At 40.7% G+C, this 13,301-nt stretch overlaps 1 protein-coding gene across 1 annotated transcript in view; it reads right to left on the reverse strand.

The window, feature by feature from the left end:
• Window positions 1-13,301, reverse strand: part of FRY (FRY microtubule binding protein) — a 505,671-nt gene that overhangs the window by 376,430 nt on the left and 115,940 nt on the right. Inside the window, exon 2 of the mRNA XM_087814426.1 lies at window positions 9,879-10,051. The gene's annotated coding sequence lies outside the window, so the exon portion shown is untranslated. The remainder of the gene's footprint in view (window positions 1-9,878; window positions 10,052-13,301) is intronic.

Raw genomic sequence — 13,301 nt, forward strand, 5'->3', positions numbered from 1 at the left:
AGTAACATTTAAAGAATAAAAGCCACCTCATGCATTCCCTGCTGTGGGAGGTGACTGTCGATGTGGATGTCACATTATTTCCTTTTTGCTTTTGTTTTTTAGTTCCCTCTGCTGAGCACATTAGGCAAATTTCTGGTGGGTTTCCTCTGCAGCCCCTCACCCCCTACATCACCCCCACTGATGCAGATTTTAGACTGTCTGCAAAGGCTGTGGGTCCAGACTGCTTCTCTTCCCGCTCATCCATGTTTATACATGTGGGCGTGTCTAGTATGGAATCAGAGGCTGGTTTATTGCCAATAAAATAGATCCTATATTACAGAGGTTAGTTAGGCATAGTTAAGCATACAGAATCCGGTCACCTGCTTTCTGTCGAGGAAGGCTGGACAGCAAGGGTGCATCTGAAACAGCATAGCCCTTTATGTAAATAGTTTTGTAGTGGTTTATGGCATCTTTATTAAAAGTAAGTACATTTTGGAAATATTTCTTTTGAGAAGTTGCTCAATTGCTATTTATGTTGGATGTATGTATGTAATTCAGTACCAAAGAAAATAAATAGTTATGGTTTACCCTATGTCTGAAGAATGCAGTTTCTGTGTAGCACTAAGTATCATGTATGATATTCACTAATGTTTATTCATTGAAAATTTCTATATTTTATAATATTACTTGTATTGTTGGAGAGCTTTTTTTAAAAAAAGAATGTAAGATGTTTCCCATTCATCCAGTTGGCTGCCTCTGATGAGTACCGTGGCTCAGTCAGCTTGGGCTGCATTCACAAGTTACTATAGACTGGGTGCTCAGACAACAAACACGTATTTCTCATTGTTCTGGAGGCTGGGAAGTCTAAGGTCAAGGTCCTGGCCAATTCAATGTCTGGTGAGAGCTTTCCTCTGGTTTGTAGATGGACATCTTTCTGGCTATATCCTCACATGGCCGAGGGAGGAATCAGCTCTCTTGCATCTTTTCTTATAAGGGCACTGATCCCATTAATGAGAGATCCACCCTCATGTCCTAAGTGTCTCCCTAAGGCCCTGTCTCCAAATACCATCCACTTGGGGACTATGGCTTTAATATGAATTTGGGGGGAACACAAACATTTAGTCCATAGCACATTCTTGCCATTTAAAATATTGGTCAAGAAGTGGCAGAGAGAGTCTGGTGATTCTAAGCAGGTGTCAGAACAAAGACCTGGAGATGAGTGAGGTGGACCTCTGCCCTCTGCCACCAGGAGAAAGTCTGTATATAATGGAGCTCAAATCCAGTCAATATTAGGAGAGAAAACACAGGTTTTCCTCCTGCCTGAGAACACACTGACCTTTGAGAGTGGTGGTGCCTGGTGTGTGTGGGGACTGAGTGACAAGGGGCAGGGATGAGGGCCTACCATAAATAGCTGTCTCCTGCTTCCTACATGTGAAACATGGAATAGTTTAAGAAAAACTTTGATTGTTGAGGATCTTTTCTAGTTCTTCTAAGTCAGTAATTCTCAACCAGGGGGGATAGAACAAATGTCATATGCATCTGGGGATATTTTTTACGGTGCAGTTAGAAGCCTGGCTCCAGCCTAGACTTACTAAATTAAATCTCTAGTGCTAGTACCTGTGGATTCTGAGAAATCTCCCCCCAAAATTTTGTGTTTGCATAGTTGATTGAAAACAAATGTTGATAAATTAATATTCCCTTAATCATACAGGAGTTCAAAAATCTCAAATAAATGGAAACCCTCCCTGAGTTAGGTCCTGGGGGAAGGATATTCAATTTAGGACCCTTTCCCATTTAGCTGTTTGTTAGAGGGGGAAGAAAAGAGAAACAAATTATAAAAAGTAACAAACCTCCAGCTAAGAAACTTGGAGGAGGAGGAGGAAGAGATAGAGGAGGGGGAGGAAGAGGGGAATTAAGGTCCCCTGGGACTTTCCTGTAGGCAGATTCATTGCCAATTAGGGCTTCTGTGCCAGACGGCACGGTGTCAGTATTACTGTTAGCTAGTGCAACAGGGATGCTTAAATACTGGTTGCCACAGAAGATTGAATGCCTAAATTAACGCACCCTGCTGTTCTAGTGAAAAATTAGATATGAGAACAAATTACTGTGTATCAATGTCTTAACCATCCTCAGTCTTTGCACAGTGTTTTCACCTAAAAAACATTCAGCAAGATAGTTTATATTTTTGTTGAACAGATGTTGTAGTTTTTCTTAAGGATATATTCCATTTACCCTTGGGCACCTATTTAGATACTGAAAAACTAAGGAATGTTTCTTTAAATTGTATCTTTCTTGCCCGTAATTACTCTAAAAAGCTATCCAGTATTGATTATTAATGAAGATGACTTTAGTCTTTCTGAAGTATCAGTGTGGGAGAGAAGTATGTTATTTGATAGCTGAGGCTCTTTATTGGTACATTTGATCTCATGACAAAAGTCCACACCATCATATGGTCCTTCCACCTCTGAACATGCTCTCAACTCCCAGCATGTTCAAAGGTGCAAAAGGTGCACCTGACAACCAGTTCAACACAAAACATAAACCCATTCCCCACTTAGGATGGAAAGGTTTAAAATGGTGACTGAAAAATACTCTGACCACCTTGGGATGAGAATTTTACATTTAATCTCATTTTGTAATTTCTTATTCCCAAATCTATATTTTTCTAGATTTTAAAGAAAAGCTGGAGGTATTCTAATTAAATTTTGAAAGAAAACACTCTTTACACAGTCCTAAAATATTTGAAGCAAAAGAATGTTTGGATATGGTCATTTCTTATACAACTGAGTAACCAAATGGCCATTTCCCCCTAAATATTTGCTAAAATATTACTAATGTGGGCACTTAAAATCCCTAAAAAGAATCAATGAAGTATATTGAGCAAGTATAAAATTATGTGAATGTAAAAATACATAATATTTTCTCAGTCTAGATATGAATACATATTAAGAGCATTTTTTTAAATGAGAAGAAAGCCCTGGCCAGGTGGCTCAGTTGGTTGGAGCATTGTCCTGTACAACAAAGGGTTGAGGGTTCAATTCCTGATCAGGGCACATACCTAGGTTGTGGGTTCGATCCCCTAGTGGGGTGTGTACGGGAGGCAACCCATCGATGTTTCCTTCTCTTTCTCTCTCTCCCTCCCTCCCTCTCTCTGTCTCTCTCTGTCTCTCTCTCTCCTTCCCTCCCTTTCTCCCTTCCTCTCTATCTGAAATCAATAAAAACACATCCTCAGGAGAGGATTAAAAAAAAAGAATGGGAAGAAAAAGGGTGTGGGATATTTGGAATTAGCAAAGCTATAACATTTAGTGTAGATCAACAAATGGAAATAAACTGCTTTTAGATAGGAAGGGTCAAGCTACTTCTCAACACATGTTTATATAAGTTCTGGATTCAGAACCTTATATTTTTATTTTTTTTATAACAAGGAGAAAAGCCTGAAGTTGAGATATAAATCAAATGCCTTCTGCTTAAGCTGGGCTCACTCTCAGTTCCTGTGCAAAGGTAAAAATCCTTGCTTATAAATTATGCATAGAAATATTATAGTATGAACATTTATGTTTTTCTTAAAAGTAACTGGGTTACTTTAAGTTTATTTCCTTTTAGAAAACAAAGCAAAGAAAAACTTTATCCCCCTGAATAAGCTTGTCCAATAAATTGATTGATTAAGTAAAGAGGCTACCTCACAAAAATTTGTTGCATCAAATTTTTGAGTAAAAAATGTCATAAAATATATTTTTTAATTTTTTTTATTGATTTCAGAGAGAGGAAGGGAGAGGAAGAGAGCGATAGAAACATCAATGATGAGAGAGAGTCCTTGATTGGCTGCCTCCTGCACACCCCCCCACTGGGGGTCAAGCCCAAACCAGGAATTGAACCGTGACCTCCTAACTCATAGGTTGACACTCAACCACTGAGCCACGCTGGCTGCGCTAAACCAAAATATTAAATGTTAAGCTTCAAAAGTTTTTGATGTGTAAACACTCCTAATATTTAAAGAGATTAACTTCAAATGAATTCATTTACAATCTCACATATAAACTCTTTAAAATCACCAGGGCAAACCAATTACCTTCCTATTCCAAATTTTAGTTCAGAGAAATGCTTAGGGGCTGAATTCACAAAAGCAAGGCCTTCAACAGACAAGATTAAGCAAAAATATTAAAAACAGCAAGGCTGCAAGTTTATAAAACATAGACACTGATGTTTCTAGTAGCAAACAATTTTCAGAGGCTTTACATGACCATACTCTCAAGTCTCATGACTTGTGTTGAGAAAAATGCACGGATATTTATATCACAAAGAAGAATTTCCACATCATCCTCTTTATATGAGAAAATTAAAATGAGTGGGTCTTTTGCTGGTGTCTCATTACATAGAATTTACATTAGCAGAGGGTCTGCTTAGAAAAACTTTGGATAACTTTCCAACCATGAAAATTTGCAAAAGCATTAATTTATACCCACTACCCACCCATTAAGAGAAAGAATACTAATTATGAAAACAAAGCCTAATTATGAAGACTAAGAGAACATGGTTAATTCTAGTTCATCATTTCATAGTCAGGCATTATCTCATTTGAGTTTAATACAACCTGCGAAACTGGTTTGAGACATCAAGGGACTTGTCCCAGGTTCCACCTTTAGTAAGATGGGGATCAGAACTTAAAGCCTGTTGTGAGGAAGATATTCACATGGTGACACTCATTAGCTGAAACCCTTTCATGAGAGGAGAGGTTCAAGTCTTGCTTTCAAGGCCCCTTGGCTTGGCCCCTGAGTATGGCTGCTCTGGAAGTGGCCCAAGAACAGCCAGGCTGGGGTGTAGCCCAAGGAGTGGTTGTGACACTTTATCCTCACATATTGCCTATTTCACCATCTCTCAAGCCCTGTGGTGGGTGTTGCAGGGAATCCCAAGTGCATGAAACATAGTTCCTGTCATCACAAAGTGGAACCACTGAGTCCATGCACAGCTTGTAACTACTGAACACCATTCAGGAAGCACTCTTCACAGCACAGCTTTCAGGAGGCCCGTACCAAGTTCTCCATGTCCCTAGGAGGCCCCGCTGAAAAGTCATCAGTGCACTACTCAGCAGGGTCCTGGAATGACAGAATTCTAACAGAGTACAGGACACCAGGGGAGGCATGATTAATTCCAGTGTCTTTCACTGTGTCTGTGACAAGTTGGTGTTCAGGAGAGAACCGGAACCTGCTTGTCCTCACAGTCTTCTGGTCACCATAAGGGAGGCTACAATAACTTTAACTACTAGTATTCTAATGACGATGCTGTGTTTCCAATAAAAACCAACACATGAGAAAAAGAAGAAAAGCAGTTTCACTTCAGAAATGGTTGCAACCTGTCTGATTATAAAAATAATACGATTTTAAATAACATTTTTTAGATTGTGGATTTGAAAAAAATTGCCTTTTGAACAGAATTGAGTTAAAAGGAGAATCATAGCTAGCCTACATGCTGTGCATCTGCCATGCGAGTCCTGGCCAGAGCTCCCTGCTCCTGGCCGTGGGCAGTCCTCATCACGCTTGTCCTTTGACTAAGCAGCAAGGAAGTCTGTGGGGCTGCTTGTTTGTCAGAGCAGATGGCTCCTTGAGTTTCACAACAGATGACAGCAAAATCAGTAGGGTATTTTAAGAACTGGCTGATTGAACACACAACTTGTTTGCTTAACGGTGCTGAATGAACAGCCCGGTACACCTGGCACATGAGCCCCACTTTCCTCCAGGTGTAGATGATGCTCATTGTCATCCAACGTGCCCATGGCTGTGGTGTGTTAGGACCACTTCTCTCTCTTCCCTTTGGTTTCTGTAGCTGGGCTGAGCCCACTGCTATGCAGCTGCTGGATGTCTTTCATGACGAGGGGAACCAGACTGGTGTCTGATACAGAGATCATCACTGTTAACACCTGGCCTGGTGAGACCTGAGGCTGTAGAACTTCCACTGAGTAACTCACACAAGCATCCTGTTGTTAGTTTTCTTTAGTGGAAAAAAAATTATTGGGTTTTGATGTTTTTGTATAAATATGATATTGAAATATATTGGTTCAATTTTTAAGATTCCTTGCTATGAGTATAGTGTTCCTTCATTCTTGTATCCAAGAAGTATTTATTGAGTTGCACAGTAGGCAAGCGCCCTGATAGAAAAATTCCCATCAGCCTAGATCAGTCTATTCCTAACACATCGTCTTACCCTCTGCTCTCCTCCCAAGGTCTAGAATAGTTCCTTGCATGTGGTATAATCCTAACACATTTTTCAATGAATGAATTGCACCTGAGACAAGGGATACCTGCACTTCCCCAAGAGTTCTTATAATGATGAAAGTCAATATAAAGACCTTTCCCTTTGACAGTCTCTACCTGCCAATTAGTTCTTTCCTGGAGCTACAATCAGACAAGCCCTACAGGGTGGACACAGCTTCATAGTGAATTAGTTTATAAACCACAGGATGCTGACCGAACACCTACTATGTGCAATTCCCCCTCTAGACAATTGGGCTATTTCAGGACATATAAAAATACAGTCCTTGTTTTCAAAGAATTTCTATACAAACAAAAACTTAACAGTTGCCACAGGGTGACAGTGACCACTGAACCCATTCACAACCTAAGACAATTGAACACAATGCCAAGTAGGACTCTTTCTTACAGCTTCATGCAATACTGAGGCCAAGGAGGTGGTGGGCACAAAGGAGAAAGAACTCCAAGAGGCTGAAGGAGGAAGACTGGGTGTCAGCAGAAGTCAGAGGATTTGAATTGGGCCTTGAAGATGAGGTAGAAAATGGAAGAAAGGATGCAATAGGAATGCAGGAGAGAGAGAGGGAAAGGGAGAGAGAGAATGTGTGTGTGTGTGTGTTGGGAGGAGGTGACTGAGAATAGCACAAGTAGAGTCTAGAAGGCAGAGCATACAAGCTATGCCAGAATTCGTTCAGTTTAGCACAATATGAGCCAATAATAAATATTTATTGAGCACATACTATGTGCCAGGCATTGTGATAGGTACTAGGGAGACAAAGGATAATAAGACTGATATGGTCCCTGGCTCACTGGTTGGTGGGAGATACAGACAGACAATTACAATACAGTGTGATACTAAGTGCTATGATAGGTAAAGCCTGTGTGTTACGAGGACACAGAATGGACCCAGCCCAAATGTGGGGGTCAGGAAAACTTCCTAGAAGAAGGGATGTGGAACTGACACATGAAGCCAAAGTAGGAATTAGTGAGGTGAAACTGCAGAGTATATAGCACCTACCCTAGAAGAGCAAGCATGCTGGGCCTTGGGGAACTGAAGTTGGCTGAGTCCGTGAGGATGCACGGGGAAGGTGTGCTAACAGATGGGGCTGGGATGGAAGCAGCGGCAGATGATGCAGTATCTTGTACTTCACATTAAGCAGTCCTAAGAGCAGTCGCAACCACTGAAGAATTTTAAGCAAGGGAATGAAGCAAACAGATTTGCATTTTGGGTGTATAACTATCCTCAGTGTGTGATGGCCCTTAGAGAAAAAATGAGTCACAAGAACAGAAGGGTAATATTGTAGCTGGGTTCTTGAAGGTCTATTCCTAACACAGTACAGAACGGAATGAATATTTCATGAATGAATGAGTGAGTGAGTGAATGAATGAATGAATTGATTGACCATCACTGCATTCAGTGTGGGACTGAAAATATGAGACCTGAGGTGGAGAATAAAGTTGTCTGTGTGCATGTGAGGGTCCAAGTGAATGCATATGGGAACACTGACATTCCTCCAGTCTTGATCTCGTCAGACAAGTGATAAACAACAGATGACAATAGGGCGCAACATAATAGAGGGAAGCAGCTTCAGTGCTGTAGTCCAAAGACCCAGTCTGAGCCCTAGTTTTGCCAGTTATTAATTGTGATTTGCATCTGAATTTCTCTGACCCTCAGGTCCCAAGTAATACCTGTTCCTGATGTCCAAATACATAGCTGTATAAAATGGAAATGGTTCTCACAATCTACCCACATTTCTGTTTATAGTTGATGTTTAGGAGATGAGGTGGGATTTGCAGCCCAGTGGCATTTCTAAGTCATCCATTGTAAAAAGAAATTCATGCAGCCTGCTTAACAATGGAGTTGAGGGTTAGTTGAAAGGAATTTAGAAACCAAGCCACCAGCAGTGTTCATACTTTGGGCAGGTGACCCTTGAGCTTGTCAATTGGAGACCCTGGCAGAGAGGTTGGGAGAAGGATGGTAAGAGCCATTTCCTGTTGCTGTTCTCAAGGAAGGGACAGGGGGCAGAAATAAATAACATGCTTGAAGGCCACAAGGGGTCAGTGAGGTGGCTTGAAAAACACACAGCCATTTAGGGATACAGTTTAGACTAGAACTCAGCTCCCCTAAGTCCAATACTCCTTTCAAACTCCACCCTGTTACATTAACTATGACAACTTGAGATCTTAGAAAGGATAACCTGTGTGAGGTCCAAGCTAACATGTCTCCTCACAATTTTGTGACTGTAGCTGACAGCCCAGAGCTAGATGATCAGAAAGAAAGAAAGGCCATACTGGGAATTATGGCTGGAGGAAGTGAAGTGTCCTGGGACCTGGTTGTTTTCAAAGGAGGAGAAGCCCTCGTGATATGGGAGTGATATGGAGAAAAGCAGGAAGAATCATACATACATGGATTCATATATATTAATCCAAAGAACACAGAAAGAGAAGAATGCAGCAGGGGAAGAACAGGTCTGGCAGAAGGTTCCTGAAGGGCTAGGGAACCAACTCAGTGTGCAATGCTTCATGTCATGCAGATCAAAGAGCACAGGCTGAAAGCAACTGTGTTTTCAGATATGTTAGACAAGTAAATGCTCCTCCTTACAGCATTTTTCATGTCATATTTGCCCCTCCTTCTCCCCCAGCACACTCACACACTCACACCTCTGGCCCCTTCTAGTCTGGGCTTTGCTTTCCCAGCAGAGGAGTTAGACATCAGGGCAACATCACTGAACCAAAAAGAAATTCATGAAAACAACAGCTTCCTTAGAAGTGTAATTTTCAGCTTGTGGCCTTGAGTCCCATATTTCCAAATCATCTCCTAACTATTTCCTAAAGCAATACAAAGACTCAGCTGTTAGGGGAGTCAGTATCATTTTACTAAGTAAAACCTGATTGAATTATCTTTTTCCTTTCCTAGCCTCCCTGAAGACTCTAATAAACCAATTAATCATAACAAAAAGGCCACTTTAGTTTCTCCAGGAAATTCCCATGCAAATACTGTTGAAATCAAGTTGACTAAATAATTCATATTCTTCAGCGATCCCTCAGGTAGGGTTCACTGTCACGGGCATCTTACACCATCTCCACGTTTGTAATATCCAGGCATAGACATCTAAAGCAGACATCAGAGTCCCTTCATCAAGATTAAAAGCAGTGAGGCCTCAGAGCTTTCATACATGTCACCATCCACATTGTTTAATTGAGCCCTTTTCTACCAAAAGTTTTAGGCTCTGATGCAAGACAGGAATTTGAAGCATGCATTCAAAGCATCCATTACAAAGTATTTAACGTTGTTCATTTCTAGGGCACACAAACATTAGCTTCACTCAACAATCCAATGATCTTGCAAAGTAAAGAAAAAAAAAGCTAGCTAATGAAAGGCAGCAGGGGACTTCTGTAGGACTGCAAGCAAAGTCGCTTCTGACAAGTAATAAAACAGCTTCCTATTCACAGACCCCGATGTTAGGAAAATAAAAGAAGTGGGGCTGCTTGCAGAAGAATCATTCTATGTTTTACATTCAAACATGTTGCTTTGGCTCTGAAATATGTTCCAAGTTAATTTTAAATGTAACACATCTGATACTAACAAATAAAATACAATCCTTGTTATGTTTTTTGCTTTTTTACCCAGCAGGCATACATATAAACAATTCCTACCTGGAAATATGGATGGTCTCTTTCTCGGGCGCCTCAGGTGAACGGGTTCCAAGTTTTTAACGTTTCTTTGAAGTCTTCCTCTAACATCATGTCCTAGGAGTAGTTCAGGTGGCAGACTACTCCGTCTCGATGACTTGTAATCATTTTGAGTTGACTGTAGCTTGTTCTTCGTTCTGGAATACAAATTGCTGTCATCAACTGCCATTGCAGGAGATACATTAGGAACTCTTAAAAATCTGCAAAGCCAGAGCCAGCAGCAGCCACGGCCATCTCCACCCAGGTTCAGATGTCCTCATGCTTTGCCCCACACTTGTTTGGGAAGCTCAACGAGTTGATAGGCACAGACTTGAACGGGTGTAGAATTACTAAGTGGCCCCTCCTTTCAACACTTAATAGCACGGGGGAGGAGAGATACAAAAAAATCATTAGGGGAATGGGACTGCTGTGGCACATGCTCCCAAGCTCTTGTAGAGGGCAGTAAAAGTGGGGCAATGGTTGATGGGTGAAATTTCTGTTGCACTGGTGCAATGCCATAAAGCAAACAAAACTCACTACTTAAGAATGAATTCCTATGCAAATTGTAGGTCTCATTATTCTTGTTTCCAAACTCTTAGAGATTTTAAAGTTTTTGAGAAACATTTTTATACGCCCTCATAACTTTTGTCCCAGGCTACATATACATCCATCCATGCTTCTTAAATTCCTATTTGGCAGGCAGCCAACTGGAAGTTGGCTGGAGAGGTAGCGAGCTGGCAGTGATGATCAGGAAGGAACTGTCCCTGGCGTGTCCGGCAGCAGTGCCGGGAACAGCAGGGCCCACGCCCGCCCCTTCCATGCTGCACTCTACCTGGCAGATGGCTGCTAGCAAGTTCAGCTGTCTGGCTGCGAAGTCAGAGGTCTAGCAAACAAGCTGTGACCCTGATATGGATGACAGCCTCCACTCAACAAATACAAAGTAGATGTTGTTATCCTAGCCGGGCTTCTGCCAGGCTTTCCACTCAAATGGTCAGTGCTTTGGTGGTCCGAGAGAAAACAGCATTTACTAGACTCCTGCCTTGACCTGTCACATTTTCTTCGTTTCTCTTTTGGATTTGCATTTTGTCCTTTGTTCCCTTCCCCCTTGCTCTATTTATGTGGAAATGCTCCACACTCTTTTCTTAAACTGTGCAGAAATCCTAACTCTCTAATTTATGCTCTGCAGCCGTGCTCCAGGGCTGTGTCCTGCGTGTTCTCTGTGGCCCCTGCTCCCCCCCCCCCCCCAGGATAAAGACAAGCCCTGCCTTTTCTCTTCCCAGTGCTGGGGATCAGTACAGACTGAGCATTACAAAGGATTTAGGGGTTAGTTCAGAATCACTGTTTACTTTAGTTTCCCGATTGTCGATTGCAGAGTAGGTATGGTTGCTGTTAAATGTAGGAGTTGGGTCTGTTCACCTAATGAGGGTACACACACTTCCATGTGAAGAGAACTTTCATTCTCTGTTCTCCTTACTTTTCAGCAACAGGCCTTCAAACTACAACAGATTTTCTTAAAAGCATTTTTTAAACAAGTACGTCCAGATTAGGGTTGCCATTATAATCCAATTACAATTATAAAGCAGCAACTGTATTTACATAATTAGGTTACTGAGTTATCTTATTAATTCTGAGGAACACCTACACTGTTTCTCTCCCAGGACTTGAACTATTGCGTCAAGCTGAAATGGACCCTAAATTTCAAAACAACAAGTGGCTTGTACAAAACTGTTTTGAAATCTCATAAGACTGCTCATATCTCCCTTAGCTTAATGAAAATACATTTTTTTTCTAGTAAAGAAATAAAAAGTATTTTTAAAATTTGAGATAATGATTTAATAATAGAAAATTTTTTCATAACCCAATTCTTAAGAACAGTATTTAAGTTTCAAATAGACTGCAGGGTAGAGCCCTAGGACACAAAATTCTGGAAGGGGACTGGGAGAAATAGAGCAATAACAAGCAGAAGGTGTTCTTTAGGGACTGTTTCTTTCCTGTTTCACAGTGTCACCATGGGCCTAAGTAACAGTGTATGTGAGAGAAAATGGGAGTCTCAGAGGAAAGGTGTTATTACCACACACTGTGCCACAGGTACAGTTGCATAGTGTGCACAGGTAATTCTATCTTTGTCTTCAAGAGACTGGCTGGAAGCACAGAATAAAGTACCTATGCATCTGGAATGCATTATAACAACCATCATTTCTTGCATGCTCATATGGGCCAGGTTCTGTGCTCAGCCTCTGAGGTGCATTATCTCGCTGCCTCTTGCAAATCACCCTGTCCTAGAGATCACATTGAGGCACTGGGTCAAACGTCTAGAAGTTGAGGGAGAAGATGTGAAGGTAGGTTTACCTGATTCCAAAGCCCATGGCCAAGTTCATGCTTTAAATTACACCACCATGCTGCATTCTTAAACATATATAACATCTAAAAGAAATGGAAAAGTCTTTCTCTATTTTCCTAATAATTTCTTAGGCTGAAGCAGATTCCTGTTCCATCAGTGGTGGGCTGGAGGAGTGGTGCCCTGACCTACCTCAGCCTGACCCATAAGACTGAGACGTCAGCAGGCCTGTAAGGTTCACAGGATAAAAGTGAAAAAAAGCAAAAAGAGAATTCATAGTTTTGCTTTAATAATAAAGTATCCATGTTGAGGCTTTTCATATTAAAATGCACTTAATTAAATTATTATATTTTCCTGAGATTTATTATAATTAGGAAAAAATCCCTACCCTACCGTAGAGATACTCTTAATCCCCCATCCTCCAAAAATTAAATGGTGTCAGACAGGGCTGGAGGGTTCCTGGCATCTTCCAATAACCCCTGTCCTGCCCAGCTCATTCTCCCCTAATAGGGATTGTAATCAGATATGAATTTAGCTCATTTAATACATTTCCTTAAAGAGAAAAGTGGGAAAAACCTGAATTTGCTATTATTATAATTTTAAGGCAATGAAAACAAAGAATAATATTTATTTAAAAGTAGTATTAAATCTGTGAACGTGAAAAAAAATAAATTTTCCTTTCAAAATATTTAAATTGGCAGACAACATGAATGGTAATCAACCACAAAAAATCGGTTTGGTCTAAAAGAGAATATTCAGAGGCTGTACTGTTAAGTCTACCCCACCCTCTTTATAGTAACGGCCAAAAGTGGAATGCCATTTTTTTTTTCAGGCAGTTAAACGAATGATGATATTGGGCTCTGGGCTAAAAGGATTCTTAACACCTATAGCATGATTAAGTAATTTTAAATATATAATGGGATGTTTTTTATTACTATACTTGAAAAAAAAATTATGTTTTAAAAGTCTCCATTCTCCTAAAAATCCAGTATATTAATTTCTTTTGAATTATCCTAATTCCTTATCCTTCAAGAAGCTGTGTATTTTATATTAAATGATGTTACCATCTC

This window comes from Miniopterus natalensis, chromosome 2, assembly GCF_054644295.1.
Source record: "Miniopterus natalensis isolate mMinNat1 chromosome 2, mMinNat1.hap1, whole genome shotgun sequence".
NCBI lineage: Eukaryota > Metazoa > Chordata > Mammalia > Chiroptera > Miniopteridae > Miniopterus > Miniopterus natalensis.